Genomic DNA, 13,537 nt, shown 5'->3' on the forward strand with positions numbered 1-13,537 from the left:
ATTTGCTTATCGAAAACAAAAAAAATGTATCGGCTTCCATCGAGCTCACTTTGACTGCTAAATGTCCATAATCAGATTTAATTTTTAAAAAAAGATACAACCGATAGATACATAAATATTCTGCGTCGTTAATTGCGACAGAGTCTACAAAATTTTACAATAAATCCATCGTCGAGTTTCATCGATCGTAAACAATCGACAGGAGGTAAAAATATTTATCGAATGTGTCAATGGGTTACGTAACGTGCAATGCACGTCGGAAACATTATCTTATCGCGCGACGATAACTAAACTTGCTTATACGTTTACAGAGAAAGGTTTAACGATTATTTTATTTCAGACAGTACACTTTTGGAAGCATTAGTTTACCACCCTGCCGACAAGTGAAGTTACTTGTACGTTTATTAAGGAGAGCAATTATTCGACTTGAATTACCATATCTTTGGAAACATCGTGTTACCACGTGATTAATAAGTGAAGTTACTTGAACATTTATTAACAATTCACTGACAATCGTTTCATTTCAATCGACACATATTCGGTCAACTGTTGCACGTAGAAAATGCATCCCTTCGCAACCTAAAAGCGATTAGTTGCCCGGAGAAGATACCAAGGAGAAGTCTCGAAACGTCGATATTTAAAAGAAAAACGATCGTCCGTTAAACGATTCTTCGTTCGCGCGTTATCGATCGATGCCGGTACTCGAAGAAGAACGAAGTTGATTTAATTTCGTCGAGAGAGAAAAAAAAAGAGAATATGTATTCGGTCATGGTGGGCCGCGCGAAGCGAACGGTATCGATGCGTCAGAAATTGGATTCCACTGCGTCGAAGAGGATTAAACCACGAGTTAAGAATCTCTGCGCTAAGCCCCTCTTTCTTCGTGATACGTCGCCGTATATCTTCCCGATAACAACGGCAGGTGGATTTCGACAACTCGGACCGATTCCTGGTCGACAGTGATCGCGCGCGGAAATCGATTCTCACGGCCTAATGCGGGGTTTTAATCTGCGCCGTTAAATTTATAGAAATAGGAAAAAACTCGCGCGGAGCCTCGCCCTATCCCTCTCCAGCTCCTCCGTCTTCCTCTCACACGTCGAAAGATTTCCAGATAGCAACCGGAGAAATCGAGCGTGGGGAGCTCGTGATTGAATTGGAGCGTGCAAGGTAGAACTAAGCCCCTGCTGGCACCTACGATCCTTAAGCTTCGCGCCGCGCCCGCATTCTCTCCGTCGGGAATGGTGTTAACTTGAAAATTGGTTTCACGGGCGGAAACTACCGCTCGAATTGAACAAACAGGAAACGAGTTCGATTTGCGTTCGTACGCGTGATCGGTATAAGACGCGAGAGGATTATTAACCCTTCTGCGGAGGACAGGTCGTTTCGACACGGAATCGAGCGAAAAATACAAGTTAAATTCCTTGGCGAAGAGTGGGGGTAAGCAGTGTGGCCGGAGTAGAAGAAATAACGGGTAGTTCTTATCGTATCGTAGTTAGGTATACCGTTATACCTTCTATCGGGTATACCAATATTATAGGTACACCCGTATTTTGGGAGAAGTAACGGGTATACCAATATTACAGGTACACCTGTATTTTGAGAGAAGTAACGGGTGCACCTATTGTATTCATATATCGAGTATAAAATATAACGCTATAGCTAACCACGATACAATAAAATATAAAAGAATAATTCTTATTGTATTATAATTAGGTATACCGTTATACTTTATACTTGGTATATAAATAGAATAAGTACACCCGTTACTTCTCCAAAAATACAGGTGGTCTTATTATATCATTGTTAGGTATATCGTTATACCTTAAACCTAATATACCAGTACAATAGGTACACCCGTTACTTCTCCAAAAATACGGGTTGTCTTATTATATTACCGTTAGGTATACCGTCATACCTTCTACCTAATATACAGGTACACCCGTTACTGCCCCCACTCCGCCCGTGCTTTCTTCCCCCACTCCTTGCACAAGAGATTCGGCTCATTTTTCCGGCTACGTTGATTACATCTCTGTCGTACGTACGATTAAAATAGTGTAAATAATGTATAGGTACAAACTCGAGGCGTTCTCGTCGATAGAACTCGTCGAACGGAGCTAACGAATCTTAGCGGAACGTATACTCCAAGTGCAATAGTTTCCGAGACTCTCGAGCGATTTAATTTCCATGTTAACGGCTCCCGGTACGTTCGCGCACACCGTAGATCGCAGAGTAGATTTTCCATGAATAACGACCATTAGAGCGTAGACTTTTACACACAAATATTTCTTTAGCTCGGTAAGGAACGCATCGAGTTCATCGATGTTACAAATAGGGCTTGAATAAACGTAACACGACGGAAACGCAGTGGACTTAATTGTAGCGATATTCGAATAAGAGCTTATATACAAATCGGTTGAATTTAAGTCTGGCTTCCGGGGGTGTAAACGGGTTCGTCAACTTGTAACACGAAGCGTTACATTTCAGAAACAAAGGGACCTTATCTCTCGGCTCACGGGTGAACCGCACATCCGTGAAGCATCACTTTTGAATCTGCAATATGCACGGGAAATACACGACCATGAAGTTATACACGATCGTGTCGCGCGTGAAATTTACGAGATTTGTTTTTCGCGTACGCCGTTAAAAACGAATCTTACCGTAAACGAAGGGAAACCGTTGAAAATGAACACGATTCGTGACATTTCGGATACGACGATGCAACGTATTTGATCGGTTGAATTACGCTTCGTCCTTTCTACGCGTCGATCCCATTTAGTATCAGATTCGTAACTCTGATTAGCACTGTATCGGATCTTGTTGATAATTTCACCGAAAGTTGCTTAGCGTGGATAGCATTGTAAATTCCTCAGAAGGGTTAATCGTTCGAAATCGGTAAGAACAACGTGGTTGCTTGTAAAATAATTTATCGTCGAGTGTTGATGTTAAATGACATTCGAGGACTCGTTAACGCGAGAGCGATTGTGGCTGAGTGGATGTATTGTTTCTGGATCGGTGTGGTTCGAATTGTCGATGAAGTGAAGTTACGGAGACGCGTGACATCAAACGTTAATTAACTTTCTGTGTCCTGAGGGCAGCCGATGTTGGATCGACCTTTTCTGTCTTCGATCCATTCAGATTTTCACCCCGGGGGGAAAAGAAGTTAAACGCGCCTCTTCGTTCTCACGGATGCCATATTGATTACCTGCCTGCATTAATTTCCGGCGGTATACCGTCGATCAAAAAAGATTCTGTACATCGTACTTTTAATATTTTAATCGTGTATTATACGAATGATGTAAATAGCAATAAAGTATGTAAATATTATTTCCAATAATCCATGCATACTATAAATTTATTATGAAATTTTATTTTTATCCGAGGTTTAATTCACCGCACAAATTAATCGTTTCGATATTAAACTTACGAAGTGTTAATAGCCGAGTTTAACGATGCAAATTTATAGAACAGCCGAAAATATTCGACGAGTACTTTTTTATCGATCAAGGTTCACGTCGAGGGTAAGAGCAACTTTAGAAATTGGGGTGAATATATAGTCCTCACAGTTGGGGATGAAAACAGTCCTCAAAATTGAGGGTGAAGAACGTATTTGATCCAATTCATATCGGTAAATTAAATTTATGTGTGTGAAAATTGTTTTGATCGTATGTCTCGTTACATAATTCATTTTAGTTAGTGCGCTGGTTATGAACATAAATTATCTGTGTCTGTTGCGATAGTAAGTGTTACGTTGCTAAAACGATAATAAGTGTTACATTGCTAATAACGTAAGTTATTACTATTTATTTACCACCTTCTGCGTCGAAATTACGCAACGTTAAATATATTTGAACAAGTTGTACGGTTTTCTTTTTTTTTTTAGTAGCTATATTTATTTAAAGTAATGCAAAGAGAAGCAGCAACTCGCAATAATTGAATATCAATTCGTATTATAAATATTCATCGAGTATGGTAGTGCAATAACAAATAATTTAGGGTTACTCTAAAGATTAAGGAAAGCGCTCAATTTTTTTATCGAAAGATTTTTCACTGTGTTTGAAAGAATTAGTTCGAGTCGAAATTTTGAAGAAGATATCGATCGTGCGACCAAAACATTGTGAATTTATTTATAAAAGTTTGTGCAATCGAGTGAAAGTAAAGAGACAAAGCGAATAAGACAACCAAAATTGATTGAGTTGTGTTCACTGATCCAGTGAAAAGTTCAATTTCCGTAGTTACACTATGCGTTATAATTTCATTTCAAGATCTGCTTCTTGTACTTTGAGAGATATTTTAGTTATAAATATTACGCGTATGTTTTGTTGTTCGACGAAATAAAAGCTTCCAATGTCAACGTACAATCGCATCCGATGACATTGGCTCTATTAGTTTCAAAATAAATATTAGTTTCGATTAGGTTCTATTAGTTAACAAAAATAACATCACGAACTAAAGTATTTATCGTGCATATAGAAGTGCATAAAAAGTACAAGACAGCCGGGATATTTAATTTACCGTTAAAATTCAATTAAGCGTGACAAAAGTTCGTTACACGAACAAAAGTAATTCTAGGTTCTACTTCAACAGTTTTGCGAAGAAAAAGGAAAAGGAATCAACTTTGAAAACTTGATGCAGATCACGCTCAAGAATAACACGATTCAATTTGTATACAAATTTCTCAAAGTTTCTTAATTAATCTTTATGCGTCAAGCGATGCATTTAAATATCTTCTTACGGTGAATTACACAAATCGAACAAGATGCATCGAAAACGAAGAAAGAAGAGTTATAGGTACACGAAAGAAATAATCAAATATACCTATTTTAATAACCATCGATACGAGAATATTTGAAAAATAACGGGAGTTAAATTTAAAATAATCTATTCAAGTAAACCGAAAATGCGTACACTTAGAGCACATGTGAGAAGCACGTATATTCTATCGGTTGAACGTTTGGATACAGGCCTTACTGAAAAACGCGTTTGCGATGAGATTAAATTAACGAAACGAGGCCGTGTGCTGCATAAAATTCATTTACGAAACGTTCTCTCCGTTCATGTTCAACCGTTTCTTTTACTAATGTTTCCCTCCATTTATTTTTCGTCGAATAACGTCAGAGAAATTCCTCTGCGATATAATCGCGCATTAAAAAATAATCGAAGACTCGAGAAGAATCACTATCTGCAATTACTCTGTATTATTTTCCTTCGTTGAACCGTCCCTCTGTTTTTCGGGTATTTGAGAAAAGGAATCGTTCAGAAGTGTATATAATTCACTCGTAACCAAACTTTCAATCACCGAACGTACACACCCACGTCGCGAAAGAATCGAACAACGTGCGAAACGACACGTTCCCATAAATCGTGGGTTTCGTTCGACGCGGTATCTTCGTAATTTAATTATTCCTCGCTGGGACAAAGCAAAACGATATCGCGGTGTGCAATTCCGCGTCGGTTTCCTCTACTGTCTGCTCCATTTGTTTCGCACTGTTTGATACTGTCTAACATCGCTTAGCGCGAGTACACCGCAAACAACAGCTTTCTCAGGAAACGTTTCGCACAGAGACTTATCGATCGACCTAAATCAGACGGATGATTACAGGCGACAATAACGTCCCGAATCGATGATAAAGTAGACACGCGAGAAAGTAAAAAAAAAAAAAAAAAAAAAAAAAAGTTATCGTTATCGCGAACACGCGAGGAATCTGAAGTTCACCCCCGACTCCACGGTGAGGGCCGATTCTTATCAATTAAGGTTACCACGAGGAGTTCGGGCGGGAATTATCTTTCTCGTTTCTCCTAGCTGTAAGTTCCACGGGGACCGGAAGGGAGTCTTGTCCCTTTCAACGCGTCTCGTTGTTAGAACTCTATTTCCAGGCGACTCGTCACAGAGAACACGTATTCCTTAACGTTGACTTGAAGTCCCGTGGCAGGAATGCAACCAGAGTGGAAGAGATACATCTATTCTCACGCAAACGTTCAATTCTGGTTCTCTGTTCGTCGCTGCAGTTACAGACACACGTGTGACGAAGAAAGTAGCGAGACAGAGAGAGAGAGATAATGAGAAACACGCGGTAGGCAGAGTCCCATTGGTGTAGTTTCAACATATTACTATTATAGATTAGTTGTATCTAATACAGGACAACAATTTTTGCTAGTTCTTTTTACAATATGCTGAGAAAGCATTGGTTACATAATTACTAGTAGAAGTAAATAAAATTCTTTCCGGGAACAAAAATAATTTAATAAAGATATAATTTAAAAATGAATTTTTCTATTCGTTTCGAACGAAGTTGTGTACAGTGTGTGGCAAACAACTGTCGTCACGATTTTTCAGGCACTTCCAATAGTCCGATGAAAAAATACTTCGGACGAAAGTCAATCAGTTTCTGGTCGGTTAGAAATTTAAATATAGAAAATGGCAAAGAGAATTTTTTCTATTATAAAAATTCAAGATGATCTTCATTTTTTTAATCATTGCATTGCATATTTTTTTGCTTCGTATTATTATAATTCGTGTTAGGACGAATTCAACGACCTGATACACCACGATCATCGGATGATCGTTTCAAAAATTTAGGTTTATAGTTTCCAAGCTTCGTATCTATGTACATATCGAAATAGGAACGCAATTAAAATCTATTCCCTATTCTACTATGACAGAAATCGTCTGAGCTAAGGCGTAGAATGTGCAGTTTGTGTGAGGATGGACGATCTGACATCTCTTTGCCCCTGTACCGTCCCACGAGACTTCAAGTCACCGGAGTACGATACATTGCACGTAGTTTATCGAGTAAAATTAAGAAACACCGAAACCCGTGGAGTGGCGTCTGGTCCAGGCCACGAGGAACGCGAAGAGGAGTACCGATACACTCTCTCGGTGACAACGATGGGAAACGGAAACGACGCTCGTCTCTTTCGTTCGGCACAATGTTCGTAGATACAAAAAAAAAAAGAAAAGAAACAAACAAACAAACGACTTTAGATGTTGATCACGTTCCCTTGAAATTATCCGGTGTGTCGTGTTCACGGTGCGCGTGTGTTTGATTACGAATGCGCAAACGGTGCGTATGCGCGCGCGTGTGTGTGTGTTTGTTTGCGTATGGTGCATAGATACGAAAGTTTTGTGAATGTCATCGTCGTGCGAGCCTATATAGTCATCTATTCACCAGCGAAATCGAACTTAATGTTAACCCTTTCGCTGCGTAGCGAACGACACGGTGCCTGATTCTTCTCGATTCGGTGCTTGTAATTATTGTGTTTGTGATTGTACGAACATAACGGTTATATAAGGAGTTCTCAGCACCAAAATCACGCGGCTAAGGGGTTAAAGGTTTTTAATGTCGCGAGTGAATCGTAATCGCGATAATCCGTGAGACCAAACTCTGAAGTAGATACGAGAGCTCACCGATCTACGTATATATATATATATATACACATAATACGTATATATACATATAAATGAATAAATATATACATATATTTCTGTAAATAACGTGAATACGAATTATTACAAAATGGAATTTACTATAGATATCTGTATATTATTGTTTCATAAAAAAGGGATTTCAGAAACGTGTATCCTTGATAGATTTACTCGTCCACCTCTGCTTCTGTTCTCCTTTTCCTTGTTGGATCTAGGAACGATTCGACGAAGGTTCGAAACACACGATCGAATGGGATGGATTTCTTCGAATTTGAGGTAAGAATTATTTTTTTTTTTCTAAATTACTGTCACGGTTATTGGTATCGTTTTCATCGAAGCACGACGCATCCACTGTAGAACTGTGTTCTTACTTTCGATTAAATTCAATAAAAATATAATTTGCAGCGAAGTGATATTCAACGGGAAAAGTTTGTTAAAATTTGTCACTGTCTGCGTCGAATATAATTTCACTCCATACGACAATATAATAAAACGCCAGCAGAAGCAGCGTTCAACCAGAATCAACTTTATTCGGTCAAACTGAGTGAAAAATTCATTTACCAGATGTCCCGTGAAACCGGGGCTGTATAGTTGAAAAAATCGTAGATTTTAAAAATACGGTAGGACAAAATTGAGTTTTCAATATTTCATTCCGCTCGATCCGCGAGAGCGTTGAGACTTCCTGTTAGTAAATAACTAGATTGGAAAGTGTGTCAGAGCGAAGGAGCCTACAAATTCCAAATCTCGAAAACAGCGAGGAAATCACGTCCGTGTCGTGAATCTTGTCGATGTCGCAATTTTTACAACAAAGTGTCCACACATACAAATCGCGCGAGAGGATCACATTAAGGGCTCGGAACGTTAAAAATGACGAAATTTTCAAGAACCTTTTTCAAGAAAACGAGCGAAGGTATAAGAGTGAAACATTGCGGTACACATAATTTTGAAACAGGTACACGAATCTGTGCAAGATGTTACAAAAAAATACGATCTTACGATGTTGAGACGATGTCACCGGTTGCAGTTCTCCGAAATACAAAAGAAAAAGATATAATCAAATATAAATATTTCTCCGCGCTAGAAACCTCGAACGAAAAGAAAATATCGAGAATTGTCGAAATAACAATGCTTCGAAGTAAAATTTCACTTTCATCGGACTGGACTTCTTTTTTGTTCGATACAACAAACTATAATTGTATCCACAATTTCCTAGATTCCAACAACGAAAACCTATTTGTTGAACTTACGTGTCAAATTTGAAAATCGTTCGAAAGAAATAGTTCAATTCTGTCAACTGCCAACGATGAGATACAGTTACGAGAAAAAACGCGTTGAAAATTTCCAGCTCGTAGTAGTTAATAAGTTCTACTGCAATTCACTCCCATTATTTTTTGGAACATAGTTTACCAAACTATCAGCTATTGTTTCGCTCGAGGTTGACAATGTCCGTACGATGTAATTTCCAGTATCGCGACGCGCCCGATTTCTATTGTGCTTCACTTTCGTAAAACGTCTATATTCACATTCCAGAGGCTACCGATTTTACAAAAATAGAATAAACAAGAAAATCGATTCCTTTGGGACGACGAAACATAGTATCCTTTGAAGTTACTTTGTCGTAAGTGTACACGCGGCTCAGGCGGAACTATAGTCTATCTACGTGAACCGAAACTTTGCAGATCGTTATCTACACACGATGCTCGAGACTGCCTAAAGTACATTAGTGGAAAACCACGGGAGATGTACGAGTGCGCACGGAATATTGGGGGCCGAATGAATTATGCACCGTTCGGGAACGAGGGCTGCGAGTAACGTCGGCTCATAATGGAACCGCGCCCGATATAATTTACTGGTATTTAGGTTCTCCTATAATACGTTTGCTCGTTAAGTTAATCACACCCTTCGCTGATGCACTCTGTTACGCCACGCGCGTGGATACTGCTGGAGACTGGAGCGAAAGTAGAACCGTTGGGACCTTTGCTTTTAACGAAGAGTTTGCGCGAGATTTCGGATTCTGGGTAAGAAATATGACCCCGATTCAAAACGGTTAATCACGAGATTAATTTTAGCTCTTGAACGGATCTTTGGTCGGATGTTCGACGCAAACGTTCAACAATTCGAGATCAAAATTGTATTTATCGGTGAGATAATTGTTTCTTTGGACGACACGATCGAATCAGTTACGTCCGAGACAGAACGTTCCAAAGTCTCGGTAATGAACGAATTCGGAGCGATTGGAATTTAAGTTTGTTCTACGTTAAATGCTCAATTACACGAGATTGGAGTTCTGAACAAGAACGAGTTAAATGGTATTTTTGTTCCTGTGGTAAAATTCTAATAATGCTTAAGATATTTTAGTATAGATTAGTTTCTTTTCTCTTTTGGTTTACATATATTCTTTAAATATAGTTTCATTAGGTTCCGTCGTTGTTTTAAAATTCTTGTCTGGAAGCAAGGTAGAACTACACGGTTCCGGTTATTTGGTAAACCTACATGTTTAATTGTCATTTAATTGTTACACAATTGAAAGCAACGTTAAAGTAAGTAGAAATAAAACAAAGTGTTTAAATACCAAATTCAAAGTTGTTTCTCAAATAGCTCGTGTGATTGCAACTGGGAGGAAACTCAGAAAGAAACTAAATACTGAACGTTGCGTTTAATATTGTTTCATTTATATTTGTATTTTTCTGTTGTTTTTTGCATTTTATTTATATTTGTGTTTTTAACCCCACCCAAATAGTTTACACTTGGCAAGTAGTCGACAGAGTCCTCCCCTTGGTTCCGTTACGTCGAAGTGTCGAAGTACCCAACGATGCAACCATTAAAATTATTACAAATAAACATCATTGATATCAGCAACTAAAAAATACTCGGTAGAGGCTTTTCTAGTTACACCCAACGATGTAACTATCAAAATTACTACAAATAAATATTGAGATCAGCAACTGGAAAATACTCGATAGAGTTCCTTCTTGGCTGGGTCACGTCAAAGTGTCGAAGCACCCAACGATCTAACCATCAATATTACTACAAATAAACATCGATATCAGCAAATACTTAATAGAGTTCCTCTTGATTGGGTCACGTCGAAATGTCGAAGCACCCAAGAGTATCGTATCTGCGCGGTATCAGGTAGATGAGACTCCGACTCAGGATCGAGTCCCGAGCTTCGTCATTTTGTTAGTTAGCGAAACACGTTCTGCCACTTCCGAAGACAGCTGGGATCGCGATTACGTATGAGCTGTAACCATACAACGGACTGAGCTAAACCGTATCGAATGTGATACTTCGCAGGAAGTGTCTCCATTAATAGACCCCGTATGCAGCAACGAAGAGTTCCCTGCGCGCAAAGCGACGACGTCGAATAATAGCAATAATACCGGGCTAAATTCGGTGTAGATCGGCAACAGTACAAGGACATGTACGGTGCACTGCCTCAACTGGGAGCTGGAAATGGTTTCGCAAACTCTGTAAACTACTCATTTCGAAGTTTCCCTCGAACGACTATGGGTGACGAGGAGGTCGAGGGTAGGGGGGACGGCTGGTAGTGATAAACCCGTGGCAGCCGTAACCAGATATCTGTGAAATGACAGATCGTACGGATATAGGAGCACACGATGTTCAGGAACGTTTTAACGTCTATTACAATGATCGTGTTTCGGGTGATACGAAAAAGGGCTACACACGAGTCTTGAACGCGGGACAGGCAGTGGTTCTAGACGAAACGAACGGCACATATGATTCATCGACGAGAGGAAAAATTAAATTTAGGATAAGTATTACCGACACCTTGTTACTTTGCGTAGAGTGGGTCACGTGCTTTGTACAATGGAAGATGTCAATGTTGTATTCACGAGATATTTGGAAATAAGGTTTGTCGAATATTACTCTACTTTGTACAACTGCTACAACTGCTAGTGGTTAGGTATTGTAAAGTAGAAAGAAATTATGTTTATTTCCATATATATATATGAAAGCATTCTCTAAGCTAAGAAATATTACTCAAGGTGACTGTTTAGTTCTGTGGTAAAAAAGTAGATTCTCTTTATATTTTTTAAAGATTCGTGTCTTAAAAGTATCATTTCGAAAAGATCGACGTGGAATTCGAAACACGGGCAGTATTATAGAACTCTCGATCCTACTCTCCGTATGCTATAACGGTGTGCGCCAAACTTTAAAGCTGTTCTTCTCGAAACGACAGTTTTCAAGTTGGTCGATGTTCATATCTCGAGAACGAACAAACCGATTCATTTGAAATTTGACACACGTAGAGAGTAAATGTTTCTTTACTGTTTGGACGAAAATCACCTCGATGTTTGTTAAATCTTATTCTTGTTTTCGTCGTTCACAAAAGAACAAATTCTTACCCTTAGATCCTGTCATTTTTCAATTTTACAGTGTTCCAACAAGAATTATCCATGTAAAAGCATGGATGTGAGATTTTTTTCTATTCGCTCTTCTACATAAAAAATCTATTAATTATACTTGAAAAAGTTCTCACAGCTTGGCAAAGCATAAGCAAATTGCTTATACCTGTAACGTTTAAAATTCGTAGGTCGAATAGTTTGCTCGATAAAAAAACTCTCAAATTTCGTCCAAGTTTTAAAACTCCGAACAAGGCAGATTGTATGCGTAGTGTACGATATACATCGTACGCTACGAATAAGAAGATTAAAGCTTTAGTAAAATATATCGGCTTCGCGAAACTCGTAAATAAAAAGTTAAGTAACACGAACATATGTAACGAGCTTCCAACGCAATTCGGAGCGAATCTTTATCCAAAGGGTGTATTAAAATTAAGTTTGGTGGCCCGGGGCAGTTCGGTGGGGCTCCGCCTTCGAGAACTCGATCAAAGTTTTAAAATTGAAACGATCTAAGGCTATAGTTTCCACATCTCGCGATCTAATACGCGTCGAATATTGGAACACGACACCGCGCAGAATTCTGGTAGCTCGTCGAGCCTGATAAAGATTACATCTGGAAAATGTGGTTAGATTAACGTGCTCGCGACTTCATCAAAGAACCGGAAACGGCTTCAAGAACTCCGTAGATTATCCACCTGCAAAGTTCGCCCGGTTAAATGGTCTGGCACAACTCCGCCTCGAAGGAACAATTATACTTACACGTTTCCGAGGGAAATTACGGATGAGAACTGATTTATGATTTTGATAAGAGGGAAGAGGAACGTATTGAATTCCGCTTCCTTTCGACGAATAAATTATGGGGGAATTTATTATAGCGTGGAATTCCCGTGGCGTGATAATTGCCGGTGTAAACGTTGGTAACGCGAAAACGAACGTAGACTCGAGGAATCATTGTTAAATCGCGGTTTTGGTGAGAGATTGATCTTTAGGCAACGTTGGATTTGTGTTAGGTGGAATTAGAAATATACAGAAATATATAGGAATGTGTAGAATAGAAGTGTGTAGAAGTATATAGCAGTATATATAAATATATAGCAATATGTAGCAGTATATAGAAGTTTATAGCAGTATATAGCAGTATATAGCAGTATATAGCAGTATATAGCAGTATATAGCAGTATATAGAAGTATATAGAAGTATAGAAGTATATAGAAATACATAGAAATAAAAAGAAATATATTTTTTCATAGAAACGAGAGAGGTACCCGAAGAAGTTATTGAGAAAAATAACAATTTTGACAAAGACAGCGTAGATGTATCTAACGTTTAGCGAGTAATTGAAAACTATTTTAACGAGTATACTTTCAAACTTTCACCTTGTCGCGATTCGCGAAGTAAAATATTGGAAGTGTCTAAACGAATCTTTAATAGGTGCGATAATAATAATCGCGACAATTGTAAACAGTTTTCGTACAATTAAGGTTCAGAAGAATTCCGATTAACGACCATTTGTTCGAGTATTTAAAGCAGCTGATACGAAGTCTGAATATTTACACGGAGAGTTTTACGCCACGTTTCGGTAAACATTTTACAATTAAAGTTCCTCGTGGATTCTGAAAACGAATATTTTCACAATTGATTTCTAAAAACGAAAGTTGCATCTGCTTCGTACTTTCGTTTCCACGTTGTTGATCAAACTCATAAATTTCGCTCAACATTGTTTCGGTTAATTCATAAATCTATACTTGTACG

Source organism: Ptiloglossa arizonensis, chromosome 3 (genome assembly GCF_051014685.1).
Source record: "Ptiloglossa arizonensis isolate GNS036 chromosome 3, iyPtiAriz1_principal, whole genome shotgun sequence".
NCBI classification, from domain to species: domain Eukaryota; kingdom Metazoa; phylum Arthropoda; class Insecta; order Hymenoptera; family Colletidae; genus Ptiloglossa; species Ptiloglossa arizonensis.